Genomic DNA, 19,492 nt, shown 5'->3' with positions numbered 1-19,492 from the left:
CAATCCTTGAAAAAAAGAAAAGATCTTGTAGTACAAATGAATAAAAATCTCTACATTGAAGAAATTTATCAAGAAAGAAGTTTAGATGAAGTTGATGCACCAATTATAGATCTACTTGAAAAGAATCTTACTCTTCATGAAGAAGTTATAAAGTTGAAAAGAGAACAAGAAATTAAATCAGTCAAATCATGTGAATTCATGGAACAAAAGGACAAACCCAAAGAAGAAATAGAAGAAAAGGATAATGAAATTAACCAACTATCTCTTTAGCAATCAAATCTAATTGATCAAGTCAATGATGCAAATCAAGAGCTTATCAACTTGAGGGTAGAGAATGAAAGATTTAAGAATGATCTTAGCATAGAGAAGTAGACCAATAAGAGGATAATGAATTCACAAGAATGCATGAATCGGCTAGATAAGAAAACTCAACTCAAACACAAAGGTAAAGATGGATTAGAATATACAGAAGAAGGTGAATCTTCTCAACAAGGAGCTCAAAAGAACAAAAGGCCTACATGTAGTCATTATGGAAAAATATGTCATACATCAAATAAGTGTTGGAGCAATGGTAAATCAAATTTTAGTGGAAAGTTTTATAGTTGCAACAAACCAAGACATAGAGCAAGTGAATACACAAAGAGACCTAAGTTTGAAGGAAAGTATCACGATTGCAACAAACAAGGACACAAATTTTCAGAGTACAAGACCAAGAAATGGAACCTAGCAGAACAAATTGTTAAAGCTATATTTGGTTGGGATTATAATACATGGTGCAAATGTCACTATTATGGTGAGTTTGGGTACATTAGAGAAAACTGCATAAAACATCACACAAGGAAGATAGATAATACAAAGAGATGTATTGTATGTATAGAACTTGGACATATTGCCAAGAGTTATATGAATAAAGGAAGAGTTGAAGATGAAAAGAAAGCTATAGATGACAATATAAAATAACAAATAAGGCAGCAATGGGTAATGAAATCTCTTGAAGATGCAAATCAGAGTAATGGAAGTGCTGACACCCAAGTCAATGAGTTGGATGACTCAACCATTTTAACCTAGTTATGTATGGAGATTACTGGAACTATGATTCTTAGAGGTCATCTAACATCAGTTCCAGTCAGCAAACAAAAGATCCATATCAACATTCAAAATGCACAAGGATCATTGAGTGAAGATGGAAGCTAAAGACCTTACCGAGAAAGGTCAAGATGCATAACATTACAAAGTTTTGGATGTAGATGTCAAGTTGGTGACTCTACCGAGTACCAAGTTCAAACCAAGTGGTGGTAACTTTATTGAGTTCGAAGTTCTCTTTAAGTTGGTTGTTCCTATTGAGTTAAGAGACCTTACCAAGTTGAAGGTGTCTTCCAAGCATTAAAAACCAACCCAAGTGGATGACAACCTATCGCCGAGAAAACATTTATATGAAGCATTAATGATGATCTTAAAAACAAAGTTCTGTTAAAAAGAGAAAATTGATCAAATCATTTCATTGTGAATTTTTAGAGCTAAGAGAGAACAGTAATTTTAGAGCCCTAAAGCAATTTGAAGCAATAATTATTGAACTTTACTTCTGTGTTCAAATTTTAATTGAGAGAATGACATCTTTTAAAAGCAGGGTAAAAAAAAGGTTCGGAGATGTTGATTTGAGGAGTTGATTGCAAGCCTCCTACATTCAAGTTGAGTCTAGCCATCACATAAGAACTTGATCCCATTTGAGCATAGTCATAGATTCCTCCAAAGGTACTCCTTATTAATGATATCTGGTCATTTTACCACTATTCAATTCAAGAACTGGGAACCCCAGAGATGAACTAGGTGTACAATGAGTTGTATGTGGATGGTGTTTTGAAACTTGAGCACAAGCATGCAGAGATGAAGGGTTTAATGTATATTCTACATATGCCAAGGGATTTCCAAGGGAAATAGATTAAGTTCATCTTGAGCTGAGTTCATGATATGTATTTGTGGTTAGATCACCCTATTTTGATAACAAAGAAGATGATACACAAAATTATCGGGTTGCCAATGTTGAACAAGGTGAAGACCACAAAAACCCTAAGTCGGGTTGACTTGGCTAAGAGAACTCTTATTGAGTGGATGGAAAAGGTATGGAATTGAACAGAGTAACTAACATGGAAATTAAGTTTGGCATCCATGTTATTGCACATAAGATATATAGCTCAAGTCATCTGAACAACGTTTCCTATGAAGCTATTGACTTGACTTACAAGGTGTTAAAGAACAATTTATCCTTTGACCTTGATGAGTTGTAGTTGAGCCAATTCAACAAGAACATGGAAATCATCCAAGTCTCAAAGAATAATCCATGTAAGTTTGGTTCTCTATTGACTTGTTTATTTTTCTATATGCAAAAGTTTTTCCCTTCCAAAGGAACTGTGGTGTGGAAGAAGGATACACTAGTATTATATAAGATAGATGAATTTATAGAAGAGATGGGAGAAAATTTTGAGTTTATAATAGATAATTATTTTGAGCCCTTCAAAGAGAAAATGCAAGCCAAATTCAAAATACCAAGGAAGTTGGTTGAAGATTATGAGTAGGATATCTATTTTCTTATTGACTATGACAAGGTTCATATCTAAATTGTTAGACCTAGAGTGTCATGGGTCAAACCTCTGGGATATGAGGTAAATATTGATAATACTGAAGACATCATTGAAGCTCTTTTGAATGAGCTAATAGATCCCAAGGCTCTATATTTTGGAACTTGTGTGGAAGAAAAGGCTAGAATTGAACTAGAAATTAAGCTTCTCCGAGTAGTGAAAAGAGGAAGAAAGAAGTTGGAAAAGATTCTTAAGGCCACCAAATCCTTTAATTCCCCTCTCTTGATCACTAAAAGATAAGGAGATGATCTTGATAAAGAAGAAGGAGAGGAAGAGTAGGCAAAGGAAGAAGAATCTGAAGAGAACAATCTTCCCAAGAAGAAAGGGAAGGTAATTATAACCAAACCTTAAAAATAATCCCCTACCATGTTCACTAGAAGAGAAACAAAATCCAAGAAGAAAATAAAAATTAGAGAGGATAAAGATGAAGCTAAACAAATAATATTTCAGAAGACTGCCCCTGCCTTTGCAAAAAGATTGAAAAGATTAGAAGAAGGAGGAGCATGGCATATTTCAAGTCTCTTAGGTATGACACTAGGAGCACATAGGAGGAGAAAAAAATAAAGGATTTTGTAGTGGCAAAAATAGTTTCCTAATGAGCTGAAAGCACAAGTTCTTGATGTAATTCTAAAGGTAGTTGCACAAGTATGGGAAAATGTAGTAAATGTTGCAACAGACATTAGAGAATAGACCTTGAGACAACTCATGTCGAGTCTTAGTGATAAGGAAGTAAAGAAATCATTAAAGGAGAATGAAACAAAGATGACACCAAAATTCAATGCATTACTGATCTTGTCAAAGGATATTGAGTCAGTTGTGAAGTTCAACACCATAGAATGGAAGAATATTTATGGGTTGCACAAGCCTAGTGATCAGGGTGTGCAAATTATTAATGAAGGAGGTGTTGAAAAATATGATGAAAAAATAAATGATGAAAATTGGGGATGTTGAAAACATGGAAGGGGATGATGAAAAAATAGATGATGAAAATTGAGGATGTTAAAAATATGGAAGGGGATGATGCTGAAGGAGAAGAGGATCAACAAGCTACAGGAGGTGATCTTCCTGAGATACAAAATATTGAAGACTTAGATCTAGAGAAGATAACAACAAAGGTAATGACCTCTCTTCCTAATTCTTAGAGAAAAGCCTTAGTGCAACCTCGCTCAAAGAAGGCTTCTACCAAGTTAGTTGAGGTAAATAATACATCACCAAACACCCAACCAATATTTGGAGCAACATTACTAAGTGTTATAATAAGTGAAGTGTCTATCACTTCATCTACCGAGAAATAGGCTCCAATCATTCCAACATTAGGCTTTACCAAGCTACAACAAGGTAGTTCAAGAATTTATGTTAGTATTGTTACCCCTACATTTGTTGTTGTTTCTACTATTTCAACTATTATTTCTATACTGAGTGTCTCCACAATAAGTGCAATCACAATTGAGGTTAAGCCTCAATTGAACATAAAAGTTAAGAGCAAAGGAAAAGTAACATTTCCTTCTGGTGTTTTTATAGAAAAGGGTAAAGAAGAAGAAATTGATTTGGATGAGAAAATTGTTATTCCAAATTGTGATACCTTTGATCTCATTCCTAAAGAAATGAATACCCTAGGTGAGCTATGGAAAAAGAGAGCTAAATAGAAAAAGCTCAGAGAAGAAAGGAAAAAGAAAAATCAAGTGCTTAAGGATATAAAAGGAATATTCATTGATGCACTAAATATTGAGGTTGATGAGAAGCAACCAATTTTGGATCAATTTGTTGAATTTGTTCACAAGTATAATGAGGAGCTCAATTGACAAGTTTTTTTTTGCAGAGGGTAGAAAGAAAATTTGAAAACAAATTTTTGGAGAAGGTAGCACAAAAGATAGCTATTGACCAAGTAGAATTATCTATGATTCTTGCTACATTTGAAACATATGTAAATAATGTTGTTTCTTTGTTTGTAAAGCTAAGTGATGTATCTAACTTCTCTAAGGAAATAAAGGATAAACTATCCAAGATAGATGAGGACATGAAGACAAGTAACACAATAATTGTCACTTGATCCTAGTTACAGCTCTACACATTTTGTAAAGATCAGGTACTGGTCAAATCTTTAGGTAGAATTATTAAGGGAAGAAGCTAGGATAAGGGCCACACTTGAAAATATTCAAGGCACAATCCTTCCCAACATGGATGCAATGCAAAAATATATTTCACATGCAAAGACATTGGTCTATGATAATAATTTATCCATAGCTAATCATATGATGGAATTTTTAGCAAAATAGAAAATAGCCTTGCATGCATCAAAGGTATTAGAAGAAAATTGGGAAAAGAAAATGACAATCATTTTGAAGGTACACAGTGACTTCTTGTCACATTTTGGTATTAACTTGTAAATAATTTGCACCTTTGGCATTTATGTCAAAAAGGATGAGAATATTATTGATAAAAGGGGAGAATATTATCATACTCCAGATATATGTATGGGGGAGTTGTAATAAGAAAGGAACCACATGTACAGATAGCAGAAAATATGTTTACAAAAGCAATTTTGAAAAAAAAGAAAAAGAGTAAGGGGTTACCAAGCCTGGCAGCAGTAGACAAAAGTCAAAATCGAGTTAAAGACCCAGATTGTGAAAAAAAGGAATTTTGACTTGTATTTTGAGCATTCATATTTCTAAGACAAATGTTTTTGTCACCAATTCCAAAGGAGGAGATTGTTAACCTTATGGTCAAATAATTTGTCTATTAGTGAGTTAATACTTAATCAGTTGGTTTCATTGGTATTGACCTCTATAGTTGCTACCAAGCTTACCATACTTCTAGCAATGTTAACCAAGTGTTTTAGTTGCTACCAAGCTAATCAATCAGACTATAGCTCATGATGAGATTTATAGTATCTGTTGAGCATCTAAGAAAGAGTACATTGTTAACCGATCTCTGTAGTGTCTACCGAGTTCACAGTGTTAACAAAGTGAAGTTAGTGTTTGTAATGCCCTGCCAAGGGATTCAAAAGAAATAACCTAAAGTTTTTCTAAGTTTTCCAAACTTTTTTTTTTTTGAACAAGAAAGATAAAACATGCACATCAAACACATAGTAGCGGAAGCAATAACATACAATCAACTAAAAACATACATAACAAGTTACATTTCTTAAGGATCCCATGATGTTGAATCACATTTAAATTTAATTAATACTAAGTCCATCAAATACCACATTCATATGAAAGAATAATTAAAAAATCCAATGTCCATTTAAATAATATACATTTGTTCTAAATGCCTCTTGGCAAATGAAATTCCAAATGCTCAATCATCCACTGCACACGTCATAGGGTATGAAAGGTTAAAAGAATATACATATGTAGAAATAGAAATAGATCCTCCTCCTTAGATCCATGATACAAAGTAAAATAAAATAAATGAAACCATCCACCATACATGATATATCGATCCATTATAAAAGATATAGACATCCATCATAAAATATAACCATCCATCATAATGATACATAGATTGAAAGAAAATGCAGACAAAGAATGCTCTAGCCACGGTGGCTACAGACAGATCTCAATGGTAAGAGAAAAAAACACTACCACCCAACTGCGTGGAACCTAAATGGCCCACCCCCACCAGGTTGAGGAGATAGTCTCAAGTCCCAAACAAGATATCAAACCAAATATCAGAAGTACTCTCTAAGTCTAGGAAATCCTCAAAGTATTCTAGCTCAAGGGTTCCAATATAATTGACATCTAATCATAGAGGCACACAAGACATGTAGGAAACCTACTATATAAGTGGGCAAGTGTCATCGCATGGATCATGCTAAAGTTACACTCGTAGTCTCTTAGGACCCTAACCCCCTAGTGATCCCTATGCGACCACTAGTATCTTGTCATATTGACAAGGCATATTACGGATGCAAGGTCACAACCAAGCATTCTCTCTACTCCCATCCTAGTCTGTACTAGCACTCGAGGCATGTGCGAGAACATACAAAGACTATTATTAGGTTCATTTTACTCTCATTTAGTGTGGTGTTTTCACTTATTAAACAACTTACAATGGGTTATCCTGGGAACTACTTAGTGCCTCGACCCCCATTGCAAGCCACTTCTTGACATTACGTATAGATAACCTACCCTAGGCTCATAAAAGCATAAATTGAAGAATCATATAGAATCACTTCAGTCCTATACAAGTGACTAGAAAGCATCAAAAGATAAATCACAATATCACATCAGTTCTCTACGAGCAACTGGAAAGCATCTCAAGAATAATTGATCAAAGACTCAAAATCATTAAGTCAAATATGTCATAACATGACATCACCAAGAAAAAATCATACAAACACCTTAGTGTCACACAAGAACACTTGAAAGCAATAACAATCAATAGATCAACACACATCATAGAGCATACCAGACACATTACCATGGTTGGGTATAAAGATTGAGGTCAAAACATCATAATGTCACAAATGCAGAACTTCCCAAGCCTCTGCTAGATATCTTGAAACTGGTCAAGCTAGTTGAAACCCCAAAACATAGACAATGCATAGAAAACATAATAGTCTTACAGTTCGGTTTGATTTTGAAAACATATAGTTGAGTTAAATGCAAGATCTTAGTTTTCATTTCAATGTGCATTATAAGTACCTACAATTTACAATTTAACCCTTATAATTTACCCCATTTTTATATTTGAATAAAGTACACAATTACCCTAATTCAATTTCCCCAACATTTATTAATTATTAAAATAATAATCATTAATGTTTAAATAATACCACTTTATTAAAAATTAATTTTATTTATAATAATAAAAAAATAACTCTATAACTTCTTTAAACAATATTAATCATTAATTAAATTCAATTAAACTAATTTTTAATTAAATTAATTAATACTTTACTAAAATAATATATTTTAATTAATAATAACTAATACATTTATAAATTCATTAATTAAAATTAACTACACACACACACACACACACACACACACACACACACACACACACACAGATATATATATATCTTTGTTGTGTTACTTCTGGGCAAATTGTGTGATAATTTTTGCATCAACGTTTTAGATCACACTCTGTGATCCATCATCCGGATGAAAGAGCTCAAGGAGAAATGTGGCAAGATTGCAGACCCATGGTGGATAAAAAGGGGGAGGGGGGGGGGGGGGGGGGGGGGTTGTTGGGGTGCACAACATTCGAGGTTTGGTAGCAAGTTGAATCAAGGAAGGATCACAGGTATAGGGAGAAAAATAAAAAGAAAAAGAAAACAAGAGAAGGAACTAAGAAAGAGAAAGGAAACCAACTAACTCATAAAATCATGGGTTTGCAATCTTGCCACATTTCTCCTTGAGCTCTTTCATCCTGATGATGGATCACAGAGTGTGATCTGAAACGTTGATGCAAAAATTATCACACAATCTGCCTAGAAGTAATACAACAAAGATTTCTTATGGATTGTGGAAAACTGATATCTACACACACACACAACAAATTATTAATAATTAATAAATTACTTATTAATTATTATTATTAATTTAATTAATTATAAAACAAATTTATAAAATAATAATAATAAATGTCTTGACGTTTTGATTTAAAATGCCCGCCAGCCTTTAAAGGGAAGCCATGTGGCCCCTCCCTATTGTCGCAAGGCTTGTGACGATTGTTGCAGTACCTGTGACAACAGGTACGACTACTGCCGGCCGTGGGCAGTGGGAGGTGGGGATGTGGTGGCCCCACCTCCCCCCAAATTTATATATTTTTAATATATTTTCCAAAAACAAGACCCCCCCAAATTTATATTTAAAAAATATTTTTTAATAACATTTGCAATTTTAGTCTGATAGGAAAAATACGTTGAACCATTCAAATTTCTAATTAAAAATTTTCTTTTATTTCAAACCCTTCCCGGATTAATTTCCTTTCTTAAAATCTATTTGAAGAGGGTTGTATAGATCTTTTAATTTTTCCATGAACCGAAGATTTAACATTCATACTAGAAATACATAATACTGAAACATTTATCATAGGAATTCTTCAGAAAACATTCAACAGACATAATGAAGACAGGAAAGAAAGAGCGTAATAAATTTTAGCGAATAATCACAAGCGTCTACCTGGACACTGATGCTAATCACTATGCCCAAGAAAATTGTATAGAAGTTCCTCCTCTTAGGACTTTCTTCCTTTTGAAAATTCCTTCCTCTTCTAAAATTCACGATCCCTCAAAAATGAACCCCCAAGTTGTGATATGGAGTTCTCTCCTAAAATTAGGGCACTAATTGTGTGTTCACCCAAGAGAACTCCTTGTTCAGCAAATTCCAACTCTAAATTAAATTTTCTTTATCTTTCCTTTGTCTTTTCTTTTTCTTTCCCATGCACGTTTATTATAATTATTAAAATTACTTTATTTAATTTTTACTTGACTTCTCTTTTAATTAATTTATCAAATTTAATCTCATGCACGCATCATGTAACCATGAAACTTTTAATAAATTAATTTCTTTTTCACTTCTTAATTTATTTTCGAACGTTAAATGATAAAATATTTATTAACTTAAATAATAATAGTATTTAGCATTTATTTAAAAATGAACTCTAAATATATTATTATTAAATTACATAAATATTATCGTGTTCTAAAATTATTCTTATAACTTTTATCTGCAAATTTAGTTCTTTTTATTTAATTAATTTCCAAATTAAATATAATTAAATTTCAAAATATCATAATAATTTTTCCATTAAATTAAATCATTAATTAAATCTTTTAATTAGACTTAATTAATAGAAGATTTCACCAACAACTCATAAAATAAAATATGGAAACCCATCATAGCAAAACACATACAAAATCAAACTAAAGGGTTATAATCATGAATTAACGTCATTCGATGCATTCAGAGGGTAGTCAACTCAGATACTTGTCCTAATTTTCTAGGACAAATGGCTTAATGGTTTAGAATTTGGACTTAAGAATTTATCTCCCCTCTCTTACCATTGAGATAATGCGATAAGGTACGCTCATCCTGGCAATTCAAGGAAGTCGATACCTAGTACCTACAATTTGCATAAAATCCATGCATGTACGAACACAATATTCTAAGCTAAACAGACAATGACAAGAAGTGGTGCATTGTGTAGATCTCAACTAGTAGGTGACTACGACTCCCTTCCTTAACCACATCAAAAATGCCATACATAAAGAAAATATACATGCACACCATACACATGCAATATGGGGTAAGTATCCATAAGAAAAAACATATGATAATCCATCTAACTAATCATCATCAATAACTGAAAATACTGCAATAATCATCATATATACATAAAGTATAGGGTACCAAATAATCTCATCATATAATCAATTGAATGTAAGACAATATCTGATAATCTCAAAATAATATTACTAATAATCGAGCATAAAATTGGCCTAAAAGAGTTTGAAAATGATAACATAAATGCGAACTAGGGGCAGGCACTACAATGTTGACTAGGCCATGCAGTGTCAGCTGAGTAATTTAGTATCTACTGAGTTTCTTAGTGTTCACTGAGTCATATAGTGTTGACTGAGTTCCTACTACTCAAAGTGATTAGTATGGACCAAGCTTCAACGTCAACTGAGTGCCAGAGTCTGTCGAGTGTTGATGGTGTTTGTCGAGTGTCAGAACATCATTGAGTTTTCTTTAGAACCTGAGTTACAACAGTGGGCCAACTTAGTAAATTATGATAAATTTGGTATTGTAGCCGACTCCATAAGGTAATTAAGTGGCTTGGTATATATGTAATATATTATATTATATCCAAAATGTATATGTGAACAAGTAAGAAGCAAATAAGTGTGAATTGAAGAAGACTACAACCAATATAAGGAAAAGAAGAGACTTACCCATCACAATCAGGTGATCATTGTTATTCAAAGGAATCTCATTCAGCAAATCAAGTTGTAGATCAAAGATTGGCCACTGATTCATTCTAACAGGTGCATTAGTTGAATCCTTCAAAATGGTGGACTTAATAATCTCATTACAAACCTCCTAACAGAGTGCATACTTCATTGTATGTTGTATATCCTTTCACAAGGTGGACCTAACATTCCTTATTGCTCCTAACAAGGTACATCACCACAAGTGGTCAATTGTAAGCTTTAATAAGCCAACTTTATACTACAATAATAAAGCTCGTGGCTATCATCCCCACCCTAGTTTTTACTTTCTATTTGAAAGGTTTATGGGTTACCAAATATTGTGTCAAAGTGTTATGAATGTTTTATTACTTTTAGCCTTTCATGCATGCAATTAGATCATATCACATGGTGAATGTTTAACTGGTGAATTAAAGTATAAGTTTTATTGGTTCCTAATTCACCTCCCCTCTCAGTCACCTAGTCTATACTACATTTCCAATAGAGGGGAGGTATACATCATGAGTCAAGTTCATGATTAGTATATGTGGTTGGATAGACCACACATGTTTCCAAACATATTGTCCGTAAGGTCATAGGGTTTTGAGAACAAAGAGAGAAATGCATGTTAAGGAAATTTGCGACTAGTTTGGATATTGACTTAACCAAATAGATACACACACACATATATACATATAGATATGTATATATGTATGTATATATATGTGTGTATATATATAATGGAGGAGCCATGAAAATTGAAGAGATTAAAGATAGATAATTTTATTTTTCTTCAATGGTAATAGGTTACAGGGTGTACCCCATCCAACTAAATTAATAACATACTTAGTAGTGTCATTCATTTGGATCATCAAATTGTGAGAAGTGATATGGTATATGATGTATGTTAGATGATCATAACTCAACTACTAGAGAACATGAAAAGGAAAAAGAGAGACACTAAGCAATCACTAAATTACAAATATCTATGGGTATGTATATTCTTCTATATCCATAACTAGTTTCTAGGTAGAGGAAATATTATATGGTCTAAGGATCGGCTAATAATCACTCAAACAAGTGAGCTCATATGGGAGAAAGGTGAGGATTTTCATATTGTTACAAGGGATTACTTTAGATAATTTCAATTAAAATGTATAAATGAGAAGGGATTACATCTAACATTGTGGAAAAATATAAAAATGATATTTGTTTCCCAATAGATAGAGGCTCATGTATATTACAAGTTGTAGAACTAGAATCCATTGGCTTCCACCTATGGGATATTAGGTTGATGATGACTATGTCATTCAACATGCAGAGATATTATTGTCCAAACTAATAGATACAAAAGAGGTTTAGAATGTATGAAAAAATTCTCATAGGTAAAAAAAAAAGAATTAAAGACATCGATAGTATAGAGGAAAACTAGAAGGATGTCAACAACTCAAGTGCAAATTTTTTTTTGGTAAGGAAGCATGTTCATCAAGAATTACAATAACAGTGATTAAAGAGCCATCAACTAACATTACATCTACATATAAAAGAGTGAAAAGTAAGAAAACTTGATCGATAAAAAAATGAGAGAAGACTAAATTGGTGAAAAGGAGAAGTCAAGAAACTAATGAGACTTCAAGGAAGAAAAATAACAATAGAAGACAAGATGATGAGGAAGAAGCAAAAAGAATTTAGTCAAATAAGGAAGATTAAGAATTAAATAAGAGAGGAATGGAAAGAAAAACACTTAAAATAGATAAAATTGTGAGAGGTATAGTAGAAACCAATGGTAAGAGAAAGTAAACTATTAGAAGTGTGGAAGAGAATAATAGGATTGAAGATTTACTAATGCAACATTTTCATAGTCATAGATTCAAAAGAGTACCCTAGAATTATATTGTACGGTTCCTTGTGATTTGCAACAACTAATTGATGCCAGATGGTCATCTACGTTGCAAATGGATAAGGAAATTATAGAAAAATCTCTAATAAATGTACAAACCAAGTTAATCCCCAAGGATGTAGAAGTAATATATGAAGCTCACAAAAATGAGTTTGGTGTAAGGAATAGAGACACAATAATTCTTATATATGATACACAAAGTCTACATGAAGAAATAATTGACATGTGGAAGAAGATTCTTAAGATTAAGGAAGAGATCAAAGATCATTCGACACCTATTCAAGTGGATGATACATTCATACTTGAGGAAATAAAGGTGATGTTATTTAAGAAATACCCAATCAAGTACATGACATTGAAGGATAAAGTGTGGAGAAGTCACTAACTAGTGAAGTTGAAACATAAGTTTTTGACATATTTAATCAACAAGAAATTTCCCATAAACAAGTTCAAGCAATGGTACTCGAGAAAAAGATGAGATATTTTAGAGATTTGGCAAGAAAAAAGGAAAGAGAAGAGTAGAGAAGAGTACCTTGTAAAGGGGAAATTAAGCCTTGAAACAAGTGTACAAAAGAGGTACAAATCAATGCAACTTTTGATAGAAGAACATTTAGGAGAAAATAAATTATTCCAACGTCGATAGTTATTAATAAGATGAAGCCTAGATATTTAATTGAATACACATAAAAGGTAAAGAGAAATGTTATAAGAGATTAAAGTAAGACAAAATATGTATTGAGAGAAGCTAGCATTATTCTAGAAAAATTTGTACCTGAGGTAGAATGAAATACTAAAGCTACTATTATTAATTAATTGGACATAATAATAAAATCCATTTATGTTCAAGGTCCAAATTCACAAATAGTAGCAATGAATATTTTTTACGAAAACGTGGAGAAGAAAATGATGGATAAAGTAATGAAGAGAGTTATTGAAGTAAGAGAAAAGCTAGTAGAATTAGTAAAGGATGTCAAATCAACATTGATTTAATTGCATTACCATCAATAATTCACAATCTGAGGCTTTGGACTTTTTCCAGGCAAGGTTGTCTGTTAGCTCCTGTGCTTTATATCCTCGTTGTTGAAGATTTTGGTTATTTGCTTGCGCATTCTGTGTCCTCAGGATTGGCTCGTGGCATTTCCTTGCCTGAATCATCCTCCTAGTTAGTCAATGGACAATTTTTTGATGATTCCTTTCTTACTCTTTTAGAGGATGAAAAAATATCAATAATGCTTTAAGTTGCCTAGACACCTTTTGTCAAGCCTCTGGTTCTACCATTCAATGGCATAAAATGCTTTGCTTTCGTCAGTCATTTTTGCCAGCTCCACCTTGACTCAACCAGTTTGAGTGGAAATGGGTTACACATAGGGAAATCTTTCACTTTCTTGGCATTCCTTTTGTGTTCCAAGCTTTGCCTATGGAACTTTGGAATGTTGTGCTGGCTAAGATTAGCAAGAAGCTTGACTATTGGATCATAAAGCTGCTCTCCCTCGCTAGGAAATTCCAAATTTGCTCAAAGATTCTGGAGGCCACTCATGTGCATTACTCCTCCTATTGGGCTCCCTCCAAAGCTTCATATCTAAAGTTGGAAAGATTGATCAAGGATTTTCTCTGGGCCTCTGGTTCTGATCATCGTGGCTTTTACAGAGTTGCCTAGGATTTTTGTTGTCTCCCAAAAGAGTTCGGTGGTCTTGGCCTGCTTTCCACTCAGAAATAAGGCCTTGCTCTCTGTGAAAAATGGATTATTCAGGCTATTTCTAGAGATGAAGCTTGGAAGATTCTGGTTCGGCACTGCATTTCCTCCAGCTTTCCTGTCAATAGGCCTGCATGGAAGGGGATTGGCTTCCAAACACTTCTCATCATGTGTGAGCCAGTGGCCATTTAGGGCTCATTTGTCATCAAGAACATATGGAAAGCCTAGGAGGCTATTAAGCCCTAGCTTTGATGGGTTGGAGATGAATTCCACAATGGCCTCTCCTTGAATCAACATAACATTTGGTGGTCTCCCCTATTTTCCATTCAGGGTACTCCCCTTGCCAAAACTCAAGGTGCCAATACTCTGCAATTTTTTAAATGTGGCATCAGAACTCCTAAGGGCCTCTTTTTAAGGGTCACCATGAGTTTCAGGGCCTAGGAAGATATACAAGTACAATACTGCCTTATTTGTTTAGATTGGCAGACTTTTGACCTTCTTCTTTCTTCCATCCCTATTCACTTAGTTCATAAAGTGGGGATTCAGTCTATTTGATCTTGGTGGCTTGATTGGAAGTGGTATCCTGCCACTCCATTTTCTAATTACAAGCCAAATTTGGGATACATATGGCTTTTGCCTCATCTTTCGATGGTGGATATGTTCAACTAGAGATGACATTTGCAATCTTCTCTTTCTCAATGGAGAAAATGCTTTGATACCATTTGGAATGCTATAACTAAACCCAAGATTGCGCATTTTGCTTGGTGCCTAGCCTTCCAAGGTCTTCCCCTGGGGCCTTGACTCAAACACATTGGGGTTCTTGATCCCAGGTGCCCCTTCTGTGGACAACCAGAATCTTTCTTGCATATTTTTTGGTTTTGTAAGCATGCTCAAAATTATTGGCACTAGATTCATGATTTTTTTAAGCTATTCAAGACTGAATTTTTTTCTTGGCACATGATCTTATTGGGTGAATCTCCTAGAATTCCTTGGATGTTCGCCCAGATTTAGCATACCTTTAGGATGGAAATTCTATTTTCTCTGTGGAAAGATAGGAATGTTGTTATTTTCACAAACAATTTTTTGGATGTTAACATTGCTATGTACACTAAGGCATGCATTTGTAATAACGTAATTATGCAGATTTAGGTGCAAGCTAACAAAGTTTCCCTTGAGGTAGCTCACCTGCAAGAGCTGCTAAACCATTGGGGCAATGCTCCTTACACTATTTCCAGAGTTCCTCCTGATGCCTCGGTAGATACCTCGATACCTCGTGGCTGCCATCCTCAGTGCCATTCCTCAGGCCACCACTTGCACACTCCATGCTCCCAAGTTTCCTGCCACTACTCTCCTAGTGGTGGTGATGGTGGATTGAGGCATTGCTTAGCTTCCCCACCCCATGGTGGCTCTAGTTGGTCCCCAACTCCTTCTCTTAGTACTCATCGGGCGCATTTTGGGAAGTGGCCTCACCTAGACTTGGCAATCTCTCCTCCATGGCCAAAGGTTAAAGATGCAGAGGCTGCCACTGTTACTATTGCTGGTGATGATGGCTAGACTATTCTTAGCCCGCCCCCCAATCCCAAAGATGATTAGGGTTTTTATGACAAAGATGATCCACCACCCTTGGCTGGCACTACTTTGGCAACCTGAGGTTGCTTTATATGTTTTTTTTTATATGAATAGCTTCTGTTTCTGGCTATGGCCATGTTTTTAGTCTGGCTTTGGCTGTGTGAACTCAATTGTGGGGCGATCTTGTATCCTTTGACCCCTTTTTTGTGAATTGTAATTTGAGTATTTTTTTTAATAGAAAAGGACTATTCATAAATTAAAAAAACATTGATTTAAGAAATACAATTATTAACAAGGTATTAAATTATTCACATTTTTTGAAGGATCTAGAAGAACATAAAGGTGAAGCATAAAAGGAGCTAGAGAATCTTAGTGGTTAGCTTGATCTTGTCAAGTTCAGTTATTACATTTAGTGGAGAAGTAAAGAAGATTATACATAAGATGGGATAATACAATTGGAAAACGACACTATATTGATTAGTATAATTGAACTCCAATCCTATATATCCCTTACCTTGGAGGTCATGTAGAAGAATTTGCAAAATTTAGAGGAAACATTAGCACTACCAGATATAGATTCTATACACACTTCGGATGAGACCAAAAAAAAAGTTGATTTTTTTTCTTTCTTTCTTTGAGCCACTTGTATAATAAATTGGATACATTAACTAAAATAATGAAGGTTAAATATAAGGTAATATTTGATAGGTTATAGCTCAATTCTACATACTATCAAGCATTTCACTTTTGGAATTGTTGTCAAAGGGAGAGAAGATTTTAGAAATGATGAATGCATGGGAGAAGATGTTAGAAAGGATGTAGAGGAGAAGGTAACATGATAAAGGGTCTAAAGGAACTATTTTATATGTATTGAGGCCAATAGACTCAATAAGGGTCATTAGACCTAGTAGTGTAGCTATGCCATGAAGGATGCTTATGGGGGTCCAATAATATATATATAAGTATCTTTGATGTAAAAAGGCTAAAACAATAGGTTGTAGGTTTCTAAAGTCAAAGCACAAATGTTAAAAAAATTGAAGTTAAAAGTATAATGACTAGTTATATGTGGGCCAGTAAGTTAACAATTTTGATAGTTGGAATGGATGTGGGTTTGGAGGTAAATGTAACAAATTTGGAATTACTATATAGGGCTATTAAACCTATTAATAAATAGAGAGTGTATGAAATAAATAGTGAAATATTAGAATGTTAATCAATTTTACTATACATTTGTTTAAAATCTAAGCTTTATATTTTTTGTAGACCCTTTGAATGTGTATCAATAAGTAGTACACATAGCATAATATTTATGGAATTGTTATAAGACTTATCACATTGCATTTTGAATTTCCTTATTAACTAGTAACATTAGATATATTTAATTTTTACAAATTTTCATAGTCAAGAAAAAAATTTATATACTTTTGAGGGTTGCAATGTTTGAGTATTTCATCCTAGTTTACATCTTTGTTGTTCCTTATGGGATGGGTATATGAGATTTTATATATAGCATGAGATACTAACCTATTGTGTAGGAATAAAGTATTATGAGCGATGATTACCATTAAAGGGTGAAAGTGCATGTTAGAGGGCTATGAAGAAAGGAACAATAAACATGATATTTTGTTGGAATGAATTTATATAACTTAAGGGCTAGGTAAATTAACTCTTTTTTGACCCTATAGGCATTATTTGACTACATCTTGAGGAATCATTGGGATTTAGGGTCTAACTAGGAGAGTTTGATAAATAACCTGTCAAATGAATGTGGCCAGCCAAATGAGCATGAGAATCCTTTATTTTGGACCATGACTCAATACTGTTTCATAGTTTGGGAACTTGGAAACAAGTATTATTGGTAGTTTCTTTGGCGAAGAAGGCCAATTAGGCCTATTTTATGGTTGCATATTACTAGTATGGATAGAAAGGAACCTATTGCATGTTAAGGCTTGAAACATAGACTTTGAACTTAGCAAATAATTCATAGTTGGACATGGACATTGGAATTCCTCTTGGTTCCTCATCACTACTAGTGTCATTATTCTTGGCATTATATGTGACTCTTATAAGTGTTCAAAAAATGATTAACAATTATATATTTGATCATTGCTACTTAAGTGTTGTGTTCATGCATGCTATCCACATTACTTGTTTGTTAAATAAGATGAGAGTGGTCAGTTGGGATCTAAAAAGTCTAGTATTAAATTTGTTTAACATTACTATACAAATCAAGAGCTATACAAATCTCATATACTTCATTAAGATCCACTTGGAACTTGGTAGATCTGCTAACTTTTACTCTGTCATCCATTGTTTTTGTCTATTTAAGAAAAGTTGTAAATTGAGAAATCTTACCATCTTAAAAAAAGTAAAATGTTTTATTCTACCTCTATAATCCATCTACTTGGTAACAATTTTTTGAGTGTGGCATGAATTTTATGTATATAATCTAAAGTTACAAATTGCTCACTTTTGACAAGTGAGTCGAGTCTATGATATCCTTTGTGTTCTATCTATTCTTTCCCCTATGTGGTTTGGGACCCGTCATTGTTTAGATCTTTGCTGAGATTAAAAAATTCAATAATAGGAACAAATTTTCACACCTATCCTAACCAAATTAGTAATATATTAATCATAGTATACTTTTAGCTCATAAAATCTATATATTGAGTTGGTTTATGTCGCTTAGAATATCATTAACATTTCTCAAACTAGTAAGGTTGTTGTATTAGAACCAAAAGTCCACCAAGATAATTGAGAGGGGGGGGGGGGGGGGGGCACGGGGGTGAATCAGTTATCCAATAATTAAAACACTTATCTTTTTTAAACAAACTTAACCATTCAACCAAAGTAAACAACAACCATACAAAGATGCACATAGACAATTGCACTAGATATGTTGACCAAGGAAACCTTTGATCAGAGGGAAAACCTCAGTGGAAATGATGTCCACAAGATGATGTACTAATATAAATATTCCTTGTTAGAGGATATGCCCTGTTAGGAGTATGTTACAACATTTAGTACAATGAGTCCCTGTTAGGAGACTTTGAATCCTTTTTAGGAGATTCCAACCCTATTAGGAGTTGTGCCAACCCTATTAGGAGTTTTGGTACAATGTATGCAAGAAGAGCCCACTATCCAAACATGCAATTTCAACTGCAAGAAGAGCTCACTGCTCAAACAAGTAATTTACTAGTATCTTCTTCTTTCCTCTATTCTTTCCTTTGTCCTATCAACCAGACCAATCACTATCAAACCTTGTAGACTAGGTCACGAACCTCAAATCCAAATATCAAATCTCTAATCACTTTGAAAAACCTCAACAATGAAGTTTCCTTCACTTCCGCACTACTCTGCTTAACTTCACATTCTCTATTGTTTGTCATCGATCATTTAATCGTCTCAACACCTCACATGATAAAGGAAAATGTCTTTCCTTTATACCAAGTCACTAAAACAATTCTCGAGTCAGCTATTAGTCATTCTTAATTAATTATTATAGGACCTCGCTGAGAACATGTTACACTTAGCGATAACCTTAATCTTCCACTTTGAAACTTGAATAGCTTTATGTACATGCAATATTATGAGAAGTGAGCTTAGCCACATCACCCTCGACATGTCTTATTCATGTACTCAACCTTGATCCTCAAGATATCAACTATGCTAGGAGATACTACAAGTTTATCAGAACATGCCTATGTAAACTCTATCTTAGAACATACATCACCAAAACTTACATAACTTCTTCTAGACTTTTCCTTTCT

This window comes from Cupressus sempervirens, chromosome 3 (genome assembly GCF_028749045.1).
Source record: "Cupressus sempervirens isolate cs-2001-9-10 chromosome 3, ASM2874904v1, whole genome shotgun sequence".
Taxonomy (NCBI): Eukaryota; Viridiplantae; Streptophyta; class Pinopsida; order Cupressales; family Cupressaceae; genus Cupressus; species Cupressus sempervirens.
The sequence above is the reverse complement of the archived record's forward strand: the minus strand, read 5'-3'. Positions refer to the sequence as shown.